Here is a 16547-nt window from a genome sequence, read left to right on the forward strand (position 1 = left end):
AATTACATAGTTTTGTTACAATTAATGAAACATTCAAGATAACAACTGTTTTTAAAACCAAAGTAAAAGCGTAATTCGTATTGTTTAAAAAAATAACCGGGTAGGCAAGAAAAACTACATTTGTATGCATCGGTTATGTGTGAGCTACTCGGTTTCGCATTCTCATCCAATATTTAATGGACTTTACCATGCATTGCCCAGTTGTTCCATTATTGAATAGATGTTTTCCCATGGGTTGTTCTCAATATTTAAAATTTAAATGCTTATATTCATAATAAAACCAGAACAAACCGAAAATCCGATGCAACAGTGAATTATTTACGTTGCTCTTCCTTTCAAATGAAAAAGTACCCTTATTAAAGCTTTATGTTCGCTACTAAATATTGTCCTCTATTAGACGTCAAGAGTAAAGCAAACATATATTTATTATTCACATTAAATGTTTTGTCTACATATATAGACGTCACATTTATATAGGCTATATATATAGGCTTCACATTTAGGGTTGAGGATAATAAGTCTCTAAATATGCCGTGTTTTTCATAATACGTAATAATAGCGCTCATATTTACATATTTCATAACCAAGATACAATTGAGCGCATATCAGAAATTCTTAATTAATCTATTTAATACAGCATTAAATGTTTAGTGTCGCTTTCAATTTTAAGATATATACACACAGTTTAATTTAGCAACTAATATTTTATTATATAATTGCAAACCAAGCAAAAAAACTAAAATATATATTTACATTTACAATCATACACAAACTCGTAACAGTTTGCTGCTACTGACAATAGATTTTTTTGTCGTTTAACAAATATTATTTTGTTAAACAATTCCAACAAATTTGTCGATTTTTCTTTTCAACGATGCTGTAATAAAATATTTAACAAAAATACTTAAAAATAAACATTATTTTCAATTGGATTTTATGTTTATATGTATGTATATAGCGTTGAATTCAGCCAATATGCAATAAATTTGGTTTATTTGGTAATAAATATACTATGTAATATTTACCAATAAATCACAAGTAATATATAAATTCCTATATTAATTTCTATAATAAACGGGAAAATTATATTTGTTGATTTTGTATGATAGATATATTTCATCTAAACAATATAGCTATGTAAATATTGAGCAAACTATTGTAATAGTAAAGCTTTATAATAAAATGAAAATCGAAATTTGGTATTTAAGCAATATGTTCTAACATTTATAAAAATTTTATAATTTTATTACAATTGAGTTGGTAAGAAAGACATTTCGGTTTTAACAAATAGATAGGAGTGCAAAATGTAATAATTTGTTGCTTAGTGTATTTGTATAGACTGTTTTTTTTTGTAAAATAAAATGAGATTTAATTTATTTAATTAATGTACAATATTTTTAATTCAAATTCATAATTGGATCCTGTAGGAAATTAGATTGACAGTTATATACTGTATTTTGATAACAGACTGAATAAATAAACCATTTTCAGTAAAATTTGAATAACGTTGAAACGAAATTGCAATTGTTCAGAGTAATAATTGTTTGGCGAAGGGCTGTGGGTGTGGAGCGGCGTAGTCCCGTATAAAAATTGCGAAACAACTTTTTGATTGGCAACAACAAAAGCTGTTCCAATTTCGACTCGCCGCAAACTGAAGCGAATTCTGCTTGTTGGACACAGATTAATCTTTGCAATTAATCATTTGTCGCGGCTCGAATTGATTGCTTCAAATAGCGGCGCTAGAAATAATATGGGGAGTGCGAATTCGTAAGAGAAGGATAGAGAGAGACAGAGAGAGAGAGAGAAAGACAAAACCGTGTTCTGATAATATTTACATAAAGCTGTTGACTTTGGCGTTTAGTTTAATTTATCTTCTACTCAGAAGGAAACTTCCTTCGCGTATTTCCTTACCGAAAGCACGCAAAAAGGAATAAATAGAATTATATCGATTCGTGGTCAATATAATGTATACTCTCTGTATTTGTACTGAACTTTTTCAATTGCAAACTTGCGTTCGTGTGAATAATTGATGCGTAAGTTTTCAAAGTAATTAACGAATTTTTGGAGTGACTTCTTAATAAATGATACCGACTAATTGTGTATAGAAACTTTTATTTTGTTATTACCAGTGCGGAAAAAAATATAAAGGTAATCCTTTAACTAATTGATGGCTATTTTTATTAAGCTTTTCCCACTGGACTTAATCGCATGACAAAAAAGGGACAAAGAAGTAAAACAATGCTCAATCGATGATCAAAGTGGGATTAGTCAATAAAGGAGGAGTTTGCAAGAAAAACGAAAACATACGGACGAAGTTAGAATATGTTATTCCAGCGTTTTAATTAAAACCGTTATTTTTATTACAAGAATTAGAGATACAAATTACTTACACCATTAAAAACTTTTCTAATTAAGACATCATTTGCATTCGCGAAAACAAAATGTAATTATTATTTTATTTTGTTTTTGTATTAACAAATACCATGGACAAATAAATGAAACACAAGTAATACTTATGGGTCAAAATATCAGAATCCTTCTGTGGTACATACGGGTTAAGGATATTTCGTTGACAATAATAACGATTAACAGTATTTGTTTGATTCTCTTTACAGTTTCAGTCGAAAGATTATAAATTAATTTTTAATAAGGTTGATAAATTAAGATTGAAATGTATTATTTTAATGATTACGTGTCGCTCAAGCAAGGGCGGATCTCGAGATGGGATGTTCAATAATATTTTATGCATTTAATGCGTTCAGATGATGAATTGGAGTATTGTGAATGGATGTGCACAGACATATATTTAATTACTATATAATAAGTCTGCTATTGTTCTAAATACAATGAGTGTGTACAGTTTTCATGTAATGATCTTTGTGTTATCCATTTTAATTAAATTACGTGCTCTTATTACGTAATTACATACCGTAACTATATATTTATTTAGGGCGAAAAAAGAGAGAACACTGGCTAAGTTATATAACACCCTTTCTGTTGCAGAATTCCCTTAGTTTTTACGAGGGTACAATGAGACAATTTGAGGTGGCGTATCCGACGGTTAATGGCGCGTACGAGTGTTATCAGACTGGTGGAGCGGATGTGATTTAAGGGTTGAAATAGAGAACACTGAATCCCTCTTGCGACTAAAATCCGTTAATTATTATTACTTATTGACCTGCTTTAATTTAATCTAAACAGTGTATATTATTTACAAAAATATATTTGTTATGATTGGAAATATTTTAATTACTAGATTTGAAATTATAATTAATTATTTTAATTACTTGGTTTGGTCCTCGTAATGCTCTTACTTGTTAATGAACCACAAACTATTGAGGACCTCAAAGATGAAATTCGACACAACTTTGACGAAATATCCCAAAAATTGGTCAAAATGATCAAAACAGTACTGTTCTATATCACACATAACCTCCATGTCTGTACTTTCTAATAAAGCAAAAATGTATCAATTAACAAATGAAAAGATGTATTTTATAAAAAAATGGAGTATCAGTTTATTTTGGGACACATTTTACTTATATGTTTCTTACATTTTGCATAAAACATGGATTTTAGATTTAATTATTTCATGATTAAAAAAATAATCAACAGTGCTGTTTTAATATCAGATTTTAAATTAAAGTCAATAAGTGCTATTTGATGAGTAAACCTGAAAAGATTTATTTCGAAGGTGTAATGAACTCGCACTGCGTTTGCTAAGCCCTAGCAATTGGGAAGTAATCAATATTTCTGGCGCTTATAAAAAGTTTCCGATTTATTCTTTTTTTTTACGTAATGAAAACGCTTGTCGGAAAAATGCAATTTATAAAAATTAGCGAAAGCAGAATCATGCCCTCCGCTTGATGACGAAAAAAACTGTCCCGCGATTTATCAAAAAGGCAGGTGGAAGGATGAAGGTGCCAGGAGCAAAAAAAACAAACAAAAAAGAAGATATCAGGGAATATGAAGAGGAATGAGACAAATTGCCGTCAGGATGAGCTGAGAGAAAGCTGCCCGGGAAAATAAAATCGATTTGTTTGGATTACCTGCCTGTGTGGAAAGGAACGGCCAGATCTTCAACTAAATTTATTAACAAACAAGGCTAAGTAGATCAGAAATCTATGAGTGATTTATAAATAGGGTGGGTAGCATAACAAATACTATGATTACATTTAAAAGATTTAGAATGTAAAACATATATAAATTGATACTAATAGTTTAATTTAAAGTGTTTCTAATCTTATTTGGACTAATCAACTAAAGTCTTCCCGTCACTAATTATTTATTTTGTCTTAAATTCCATTTAATTCACAACTTTGATATAGACCAATATTATATTTGTGTAAAAAACTTTAATTTGTTTGTTCTTTTTTCTACTTTTTATATTTTGTTACTAATAAAGATTTTTATTATTATTAAAATGAATTAAATTTATTTCGTTATTTAAATACAGAATGGGGAATAGTTTTCAAAAATACCATGAAGTTAAATGAAAGCATAGTCTTGCTCGACGTGTTTACTTAACGAGCCTCCTGACCTTATCGATTACCTGCAGATGCTTGGGATCTAGATAGAATACAAAGCTCGCGCATAGCGTTCCATTTAAGTATAGTCCTGTTACAGCCGGATTGCCTGCAACTGGGACGTTCTAATGGTCATCCTCCCAGATGACTATGCTACTCATCCAATTTGTACGTGTCATATACAATTATACCCAGATTGTCATACTGACATATAGCTCAGCGTGCTAATTATGAATTTGTATCACATTTCAATATTGTTTTCAATTTTGAGAAGTAAACACATTTGATTACTATTGTGATATTAAAATTGAAAAGTATATTTTTACATAAATTGAACTTATGAAACCTCTTGAAATTATGCCAACCTTGTATAAAGATTATGAGAATATTGATTGTAACAACATAGATATTGATTATTAAATCTTGATTGGAAATATGAACTTTTACTAAACGGATTAAAGATATTCCAATGCTGTGTGTATTCACGAAAACGCCTCTCGCTGGGTGTGTTTATTTACAAGTAATTTTATTTCGAATTCGAGCACGCAATGCAAATACTCGATAATATCATAATATTTACTCCGAGCGATCAAGCTGAAGCATATTCCCGTATTATTCCTATCCTATATGTACTTTGTGAACAACCGATCACATCGTTCCTGTTTGATTGTAATTGGATTATATGTCATGGGCGTATGCTTTTTCATTCCATAAATAATTTATATATAAATTCCCACATTATATATTTTTACAACTTATTTATAATTTCTCTGTACAATTGGTTTTATGATATTCATTCATAGTATAAGTGTGGTACATACTGGATATCAGAATTACTAATTTTTCCCGTTTTTGTACATGGAAAACCAAAGTTATTCCACTTCTAATTCCAAATTTGATGATATTTATTTGAATTAATTAGTTATGGGACATATAACTTTCGTACTTATGTATAATTATAAATTGTTTTTAATTAAATTTTGATGATAACTTAGTATTAATAAGTCAATCATACAATATGTAAACAATTGTAAATGTTTTTTTTTTACTTTCGTTCGATTATTGTTAGCATTGTACTCGAACGTTATCAATATCACATTGATACATTCAACTGGGAATCTATGCCCGCTTAGAAACTCATTAAATTCTCAATTTTTCATATTAAACTCTCGTCCATCATTTTTCTGGTCGCGAGATGAGAATTCCAATATTGCAGGAGCCGCTCTCTCGATATGATTTACGAGCCGCCGCCGATTACCGAACGAACAAACCGCTCTCGCACAGCCCTCGGGCATTTCACCGCGCGGCTACCGATTCTGACAATTCTGCCATTTACCCTTTAATCTCTAAACAACGGTTGCAACCAGAACAGTCCACAGAAAACACACACATACATACAGACAAACAAAAAAACAAACACGAGCACAAATACAATTCTGACAGCATACTGATTAAAGGATTACTCTTGAACAACGTAGCCTTTGGTCATAACAAGTTAATTTAATGTACCTTTACCAATACAAGTATATTTTCTTTTATATTGTCTTTAAATTAGTTAAGTTATATAGAATTTAATAAAATTTCTCTGAGTATTAATTATTGGATTGTTTTAGAAAATATATTAAATTCAATCCTTATTCCGACCGAATTACAATTTATTTACTACCTCCGTAGTATATCTATTAGTTAGTTAGTTAGTCAACTAAATAAATAACGCGCAAATAGTTTGGCATATGTCAACAACAAATTGCATTTATAATCAGTAATAACAATACACTGAAATAAAACGTAGAACATGTTTGTATATTGTGCATATTCGTAATTTAAAGCAAGAAATGTGCATCACATCTTGCCAGATAAATATTACATAAACTAAAATTTGAATTGCTTTAAAGAGAACTTTAATATACTAGTTGAATGATGACTTTCTAATTTTTTTTCATGGTTACATCAAAGATCAGCAATATTTTTTCAATACAGAGAATACAGATAAGAAACATTTCCAGTTTTGTCTATCAATTAACTGCAACATTTGTAAATAATTAAATGGGCGATCTGTTATAGACCTTGCACAAGGGGTTCTACTAACTAATAGATTTGGCAAGTAGCCAAATTGAATCTGATTATATTATATAATAATATATGGGAAATATTTGGCGGATCTGTAAACAATTAATGTAAAATACTAATTATTAAATACATAATAATTCTTATAAATAATGTTGTGTATTGAATACTCGTAACTTGCCAAGTAATATCAATCATAGAAAATATTCGTTGATCAGAAGTAAATAATAAAATTGCAATTTTTTTAATTATTTTCTTGAATTGTAAGAATTCTTATTGGGACACGAAAAAGAAATAGCGATAAGAAAGTAATAGCAATTTGAACGATTTCGATACGAAAACATTTCTACGTATCTATGCGTTGCGATAAAAATCTGCAATTGTAGCTGCAAATCATATCGTTGAACGCTAAAGAGGGGATCGGTCTCTTTTCGTTATTAACATTTCAATAAAAGTAGATAAACTACACTTTCCTCTGATATTGTTTTTAAAAAACTAAATATCTTTTTATTAAGTATGTTTACAGCACTATGAATATTTATATATATTCTACTTGTAGAATAACCGATAAGTTTGGAAGTATCATATAAAACGTAGTAGTTTAATAAATGTTTGATCACGTAATATGTTATTAGCTATCAACATTATTTTGTGAGATTAAAAATGAATTGAATTATGTATATATAAATAGGCATAATAATTGTTCATGTGATTTAGAGCAATTAAAAAAAAATGCTGCTTAATCCATTAATGCGGTTATATTGAATGCACAGAATGCATTGGATTGCAGCGAGCGTTAATAAATAAAATAGGGGATGCTATTACACGCGTATAGGCTGAAGTTAATAATTTCCCGAGCACCGGTTTATTTGCTAAAATTAGTGGTGGGATTATAAAATAGCGGCGAGGTGAATAGAAAATAAAAGTGGTTATTTATAATGAGATCGATCCGAAACAGTTGCCTCGTAACAGGGTAAACTAAAATCTGCGGTACTCGAATTTAATTAAATATTTTAAGTTCATTAACTAATAACGAGATATGTGGGATAAATGGGTTATTCAATGTGCGAAGTAGAGATGTATAAATCTAATACTGAGTTAAATGGAGACGCGCTGCACAAAAAGGGTTTCATATTTTTTTTTGTCCAGGCAAATTGGAAATTTCGTCCGAAATTGAATCGGGGTCCTTTCTCACGATGAAAGGACAAAAAGGGTCTTTTCAGGACAGCCTTGTAAGACCCGAGCTGAACGTCGAAATTACGAGTATTTGCTTTTCACTCTCTCCCATGCATTTTTTATTTTATGACACCGATATAATAATTAAAGTGCACTTAAAATTACCACATGCATATAATCAAATTAATATCCAAAGCATGGTTGAAGTATTTTTTCTAACACTTCTTCATTAAGAAATATTTTATCCACATTTTTTAAATTTGTTTTTATAGATTTTTCTGCGGTGTTTCAGCTCTTTAATAAATTATATTTACCAGAAAAAATGTTCAAATTTTTCAAATTTATTAAACAAAGAAAAACTTGACTCATTGTCTACCATTTGGTTAACTTGTCATGCGATTAAGTCCAGCATCTTTTCAGAACTAATATCGAAGCTTAATCGTCAACATAACGGTACCTTTTCAAAGAAAATAGTTGTGTAAGAACTAAGCTTAGGCATATTTTCCTGCATAAAAGTTTCAAATTTTTTAAAGCCCCATAATTGCAAGTTAACGCTTTCGAGAAGAGCTTAATCTAATTGAGATATGGTGTATAACATGGCAATAAACCAGTCAAAATTGTTGCACGTAACCTTTAACTTAAAACAAGATTCATGTCATTCAGCCAAACTCAACAACAAAGTAGTTCAAATATCTTTATGGGTAAGATAAGGTACACCTGGACACAAGACTGACTTGGAAAAATCATATGGAGGCAAAGCGCGAAACAAATCAAATTAAATTTATTGGCTATGGAGAATAAATTTTTGATGTACAAAGTTACATTAAAATTAGTGACCATTATTCCTAGCTCATCAAATATTAACAAATTTCAAGTATTCTAAAATTTAATTGCCGTATAAAAATCGGATCGCATTTGGAATAAGGATAGTAGAACAGATTCTTCAAGAAATGCAAGGACAGGCTGGATTCGCATGTAAATCCGTTGACGGTCAACCTTTCGGACAATGACGTGAAAACAAGAGGATTGAAGCGTTTCAAGGCATTTAGATTTGACTAATTATATGATATATGATATACTAATGTCAACAGCGAACATATTTATTCAATGTTCTAGCAAATAGATTGCAAATAAATATGATAAAAACATTTATTTATATTTTAATTAAAGTAATAAGTATAATATCCGACTGTTTTTAATTAGTCGTATTTCATATTAGTTGGTGGGTGCATGTAGTTTTGCTTCTTTTGTACTTCAATTCCGCTCCACTTTCGGCTTTTTGTTTGTTTACTTTTTTTTTCTATGATGTGGGAGGATTTTTTTTGTTCTGAAAAGTATCAGCTGTTCCGACAAGATAAAACCGGTGGTGTTGGGTCCGCTGGAACGGCTTCTGATCACGCCACAATAATGCGGACGTTCCATAAACAAGCGCTTAGCTTCAGGGTCGAAAGTGCATTGCTCCAAATCCCGAAGCCCTTGCACCCTTCGTCCCTTAATACTATTTTAATTTTTATGCTACGTCGCGAACGCGTTCGTAATTTATTTGTTAATAATTATACGTTTTGGCGCATTCGGAATGCGGATGTCCGGCGCTCGGATTTGCAGACGGACGCTGAAAATGTGATAATTAAATTTCGCCATAATTAAAACGTAAATGTGGAACCGCAGCGAGCGAGTTTTAATAATTTGCCGTACGTGAGCGAAAACATACAAAATAACAGGGAAAATCCAGATCCGGCAACATCCTGCTGGAAAAACAATTTCATGCAAAATCATCCAAGCCCGGCATATCCACCGTTTGTTTCATATATATGATACAAATAGAAATCACAGTTTACATGTTCTCCTCCATAAACAATACAATTTAATATAGCGCATTTCGATAACAACATGCAGGCGATAGGTAGATATGTAAGGAAGATACTATAAATCATTAGGAAGCAAACATGAAAGAGTTTACTTTAGGTTACGGATACCTCAGCTCCAGATGCAAGGAAAACATAAACGATGCCAATAAAAAATGTAAAATAAACAGGAACCATTTCGATACAAATTGTATCAAAATAATTTTTAAAAGTCTACATACACTATTTATAATATCGCATTAAAAAGGTAATTAACTGTCTGAATCTAATTAACGACATTGAATAATCGATATTTTTACAAAAAAAAATTATTGAAAATATATTCACAATCGAATTATTATAACAGTTTGCTGTATTATAGATATATTAACTTTTCTATAGGCAATAAATTTGAAGCGACAAACGGTCCAATAGAACCTGTCAGAAACGTCTCCTTCCCAGAAAATAGAATTTAAAAAGTTTCTTAGTAAAAGTTCGTGGACCACTTTCATCAAATACACGAAGTTTTCTATTACATTTACTTTTTACTTTAAACGTATCTCTGAATTTGAAAAAAAAATTGTATTACAATTGATTTTTTAAAATAAATATATTGAGATAAATAAGTAAAATATACAAAATTAAATTAAATTTTTAACAGAACAATTATTTGCTACATTATATTTCATTGTTAGTAGATTATATTTCTAAGATCTGTGATACAATTCTTTGATTTGGAAAGGCAACAGAAATTCATAACAAGATGGTTAGAATCTAGTTCAAGTGCACCAAAGAAGGCAAGGACTATTTCATCAGCAGAAAAGGTTATGACATTAGTTCATTTTGTTAATAGATTATGTTCAGAAAAGTAAAATAATTAACTCAGAATATTATATATTGGATCAATAGGATGGAAAAATTCGTGAAAAAAGACCTGGTTTACAGAAAAAATAAATAATCGATCACCAAGATAACTGGAATATTGAAAAAAAATCTGGTAAGCGTTTTTTGTCCAATCAAAAAGCAATTGATGACGTAGATAGTTATTTTGTAGCTCTTATTTTCTACTTTAAAAAATATTGTTTACTTTTTAATTGCTGTTTTTATTTACTTACGCTTAACCTTAAAGTGTATGGCGTTACAGGTTGAATAAAACGTTCACACGTGACATCTCGTTTTTTCTTTTCGAATTTAATCATGGCTCCAATGCTGAACAACACTGGAATTAGCAGACTAACTCGTGTGTTCACTGCAGAAAGTGCTGAATCATTTGTAATCAATAGGAAATGTACAGAAGTTTGGGTTATTATAAGCTCTACAAAAACAACTAAAATCAGCGCATTATTGAATGTACATCTTTGCTTGCTCGACAGTTATTAATTTAGTAATATTATGGACTATTTTGATACTTTAATTTCGTAATTAACTTAAAAACATATTATTTAATGAAATTAGAAACACAGGCAACATGATATGTAAACTATTGGTTAATTATGAAAAGGGAATCGATACCAATTTGATACATATTATATTAAGCATTTCGATTCAGAGGTACAACGATTTGCAGCATAGAATGACCCAGTATGCTAACAGAAGCAGGAGCAGCAGCAGCTCGTTAATAATTCCAATAACGCCTCTACCTTCACAACTGCCGTCGCCGATTCCCATGCACGTAGTTACGGAACATCCACGAGTGGTCTGGTTTATTGTCTTGCACACCTATGTTTGATATCCAACCCAAATACACGAAATGTTAATATCACGTACTAGAATTATCGCCTAATTTTGCGTTGCAGGTCAGAGATAGAAATGCAACTAAGCAATTAAAATTCTCACCTACTAATTACTTGTATACTTTTTTTCTATTGAGAATTGTGGGTAGACGCGAGTAAAGACGGTGGAAATGTTCTGCTGGAGGACGTCGATAATTCGAGTACGTGATGGGAATTGAAAAAGATCGGCCTCGTCGTTATATAAAGCCGAGGGAAAAAAATCTATTACGAGTCGCGTCTCTGCCTCAAATCTCCTTATCGCAATACGACGTGTTAAATCTTACGCGCAGTTTCCTTGAATTTAATAGACACTAATGGCATTCCAGGCACTACCCACAGACGAAAAGAATGGATGCGATAAAGATATCAAAGTTATTGGATAATTTCACCAAATATCATTTTTCTTCCTATCTCGCACAATATATAATCAAATGTTTCAGCTTACTCTTCAAAATATCTACGTATAATATTATAATTACATTGATATTTACACCATTTTTACAAAAAAAAAATCACTTTAATACTCTCTTGAAGATGGAAGAAAACTTTAGAATTTGATACTTGTCTATTACTGGAAATATAAAAATGTCACTAAAGCTATAACTAAGATATATTCTGTTTATGGATATTAACTTAAAGAACTTTGCAAAGGTAATACGCTAAGTTTATAAATATAAATTAGAAAAATTTGCTTGGTATGAGGAAAAATCTCGCGAGATTTATTTTGCACGTGGGACAAACTGCAAATCTGTTCTACCGTTGACATTAATATGAAGAAAATATAAGCAAAACAATTCTTTGCAAATATATTTGCAAGATTTTCTCAAAATTGTCACTATTTTATAATCCGATTTGAAATTTAATTAAAACATTCTACAAATAATACAGATGTTCAAGATGGTGAAGATGTTAATTAATAGATTATTGTTGTCTTACTTTCAAGTTAGTATCCATAAATAAATTTAAATTTTCGGTATGAATTATAGTCACAATGGGGCTGCAACATAAAGCCGCCTCCCGATATGATCTGGATGATGAATGAGAGGCGGCAGGCGATCCTTTTATTCCTTTCTCCCAAACCCGAACGAAGATAAAATTCATCAGGAAAAAAAATGTACAACACGAAGTTTCAAAACATATTTAAATCGCAAAACTGTTCTATTATGTGCAATGCCATTTGCGTATTTAGATGCTTAAATTTAGGCCATCAATAATCTGCAAGTTATCGACAGCGTAAACACTACATAGAGGCAAAAAAAAAATAAAGTTTCAACAATAAAAATCCTCTTAAAAGGGTCATACTATAATAGCACATCAATATTAAATTAACCAGGATTTAAAAACGTACACATAGTTATAGAAATTTGATAAAAATATGAGTGTCCAATTGTACATTGATCCAATTGATACAATTTCATTTTGTAAATAATATCTTTGAGTTTCGTTTCATTCAAAAATGAAAATATCATAAACAAAATGAAATCGTATACAGAAAAAATTGTATTTGTAATTGTAAACTCGTGTCTAGGTAACTTATATAAAAATATAACATCATAACCATATTATTAATACCCTTTTACCTTTTGCGGTCTAGAGGAGGATATATTCGCAAAGCATCAATAATGAAACAGTATCATAAATCTTTTTGAATGCATTTAAATTACAGAAATTAAATTTTACATAAACTTTAAAATGCAATTGAAATATTACTAATATAATAATGTAAATTTTATAATGGATCTATTGAACACATTTTCCCATGAGATATGTAATATGACTACTCTCAATAAGGAATTATATAGTATATCAATAAAGTGTTCTAATCCAAAATTAGATTTTCGATTTATTGCTTTTCTGATTTCTATTTTATAAGCGTTGGCTTAGAAAAAGACGCGAAGAAAATGGAAAACGCAAAATTAAAGTAGAGTAAGAGAGAAGGAGAGTAAAAAAAAGAATGTCGACTGGGGAAAGGGAGAGAGGTGAAAATGTAGGTGGTTTCGCAACGAAGAGTTTTATTTGCATTTTGCCAGTCGCGGAGGCGGAGGCGAAGCAAATGCAAACACAATCTATCTTAGTTTTGACGTTTTAATTGAATCAGATAAAATGGAACTAAAGTTGAATATACACACTGCTTCGTCTATTCCCACCGAGTTGGAATGCTGAATTTTCAAATATTACCTTTATATGCGTTTTTTTATCAATTAATATAATATACTTTAGTTTTCAACATTGTCAAACGAAATTCATACGAATATAAACTAGCTTATCGTAAGTTGCCTATTGATTATATAATAATTGTATACTTACAAAACATCGTGTAAGTAAACAGATTAATGGAATACATTTATTGAAGTTGGTGTTCGTAGTAACTGAATCCTTACTTCCATTTGATGTCTTAAATGGAAGTAAGGATTCAGTTTCCTAATAGTTAAATTGTCCATTACCACTAACATAGACCAACCAACCAACATAACGTTCAAAAGAAAACTGACATTTTAAATGTGTCGTCATTTTTCTCGGTAAAACTAGATTAGAGGTGTTTTATATACTGTTATTGGTAAACATTGAGTAAAAATTGATCGAAAAACGAGTATAAATTATAATAAATCACATAAAAATTGGTGAAAATTTTCCTGAAACTGTTCGCAGATGCCGTACCTGGTTTGCTCATTGTAATGCTCCTACTCTTATAAATTAGAATCAACGAGTACTGTTATAAACAAAAAAAGTATAAATTAGACTTCTTTCTTTCGAGTTATCTTAATGTTCATCAATAAACTACAAACCATTGAACACTTTAAAGATGAAATGTGACACAAAATTGCCTAAATTTCTCAGCAATTATGTCCACATGATATGAAAAATTTCGTAAAAAGAGATTATCAATTAAAAATATGTTGTTTAAAAAAAATCAGTTCATTTTGGGACACCCTTTATATAACCATGATAAAAGGTATTATACTAAGCCGTTCTGTTTTCGTCCTATGTTCATATAAGGTTCATAAAATTATTTGCAATAGATGAAAGAATAATGAATCTTAGTAATAATCACATAATCGTGATTTAACGAACATAATCCGTCAAAAGACTATACGAACTGTTCGTTAACGGATCACCTATAACATATATGTGATATATTTCTTTATCTTAACATTATGTTTACATATGAAATTGATAATCATGTTCGAGGATTGAAAAAAAAGTAAACAAATACATAATTTTTAAGATGAGTTTCTCGTTTTTACTACATCTGTTCCACAATTTTAAGTATCTCCGTTTGTTTAATATAGTTATTCTCATGGTATGATTCAGAGGTGTATTTTAAGAGATTTTGCTATTTAATTTAGGATGTATTAATTTTACTAATAAGGTTAATTTGAGCAGAGTGGATATTAGTGAATATCATCGGTACTCTTTTTTTGTTGTTGTTGTTTCGGATTACGTGAATCCATCGCTTGGATTCTCAGGATTAAGGGAGGAGCAATTCCGTGAAAGGGTAGGCTGTCGAAATTTAATCAGACAGGCAAAAACAAATCCGGTTCGCTGGCCACTTGATTAAAATTCATACGTGCTTTAGTCACTAGGGTCGACCGAATGGATGGATGGATGTGGGATCTCTTAAGGGATAAACGCTAAGTTGCCGATGCCACCAATTCCGATTGTAAACTCCCACTCGTTGCCTTCAGATTTCAATTCCTTCGTGAGTTTGTGAACGAGGGCGAGCATAGAATTCTGAGGTGTACAACCAACGCAATCAATACATTTATATATGTTATTGTTATACGTGATAACCAAAACGCGATCAATGTTTCATGCATTGTACGAAGGCTGCCAGTTTACTAGTACACCTGTCGTTCACTGTTGATGAATTTATTTTGTGCTGTAATTTGCTATTTTCTTCGACGTTGAAAACTTTCTTTAGCCTTCTGCGTGCCTCTGTATTCGTGCAGGTAAGTGGAAATATCAAGTTTTCGAGTCATCTTATTGCTGTACGAAGTATTTAAATGTCCCTCGTTTTGAAAGGATGAACAAACCATACTATTTTATTCGTATTTCTAAAGTATTAAAGTTCCCTATATGGCTGGGTATGATGTATAGTGCATTCATATCTTTCATGAATTTCGTATACAGCGTTTTGTCATCCCAGGACGACAATAGCAGCTACTACTGGAAACTTTGAAATACAAGTTTTCTTAAGAAATAAATAATTCATAATTTCTGCTCTGCAACTATCAAACAACTCTTTAATATTTAATAAATATATAAATTTGAATATCAATAAAAAAAATTGAAATATCTAAAAAATACACTATAGCAAACATATTTCTGTTATGTTCTTAATGCACTTGTTTACTTTTATCATTATTACTTAATATGGTTGTAAATATATGATATTAATTTCTCCATAGAAAATCATTTGAAATCAACATGAAACATTTCAACTAATATAAGGAATGTGCATATATGTTAACATTTTAATATTATTATTTAAGAGTTTTATTTGTCTATAATCATATAAGTCAGATAATCATGAATGAATGTCTAAACAAAAGATTTACCGAAATCTGATTGAAAATATCATGTAAGTATCTGTGCAAGAAAAAACCCATTTTACCCATAGGTAGAACATGTTTTATTTAGTTGTCCGTAGTAGTTAAGAAATAATTCATCCTATACCCTACTCGGCATTGGAATATTTCCTATTACTTTTCACGATCCGAAACGTATTGTCCTCAACTGAAAGTTTTAAACACTTCAGTTTCATAGAAAACAAAACGAAAGTTGGAACGAAATGCGCAAAACAGCGGTTTTTGAGCACTCTGTTTAATTGCATATTTGATTACGATTCACGTGCGCTCCGAAATCTAATTTCAGTTTCATAATGATTTAAAAAATTGAAGATTGTTCTTTACTCTGCGGAGTATATATTGTGTTTATCCATTTTTGACCTCCCTCACATCTTATATCAATAAACGGAATTGGGTCAGCCAATATAAAAATATAATAAGTGTAAAAATAGAGAAATGAGCTGGATTTCGAGGGGTTCGCATTTTTTTTTTCATTCATGTCGCGCGATCAAGCGGAAAAACGTACACTCAATCTTTCATTCTAATCCTTACATCACATCTGAGCTTATGTCGTTCCGCAGAATTTCTTCTTAT

The sequence above is a fragment of the Nicrophorus vespilloides genome, unplaced genomic scaffold (genome assembly GCF_001412225.1).
Source record: "Nicrophorus vespilloides isolate i.1.1-1 unplaced genomic scaffold, Nicve_v1.0, whole genome shotgun sequence".
Classification (NCBI taxonomy): Eukaryota; Metazoa; Arthropoda; class Insecta; order Coleoptera; family Silphidae; genus Nicrophorus; species Nicrophorus vespilloides.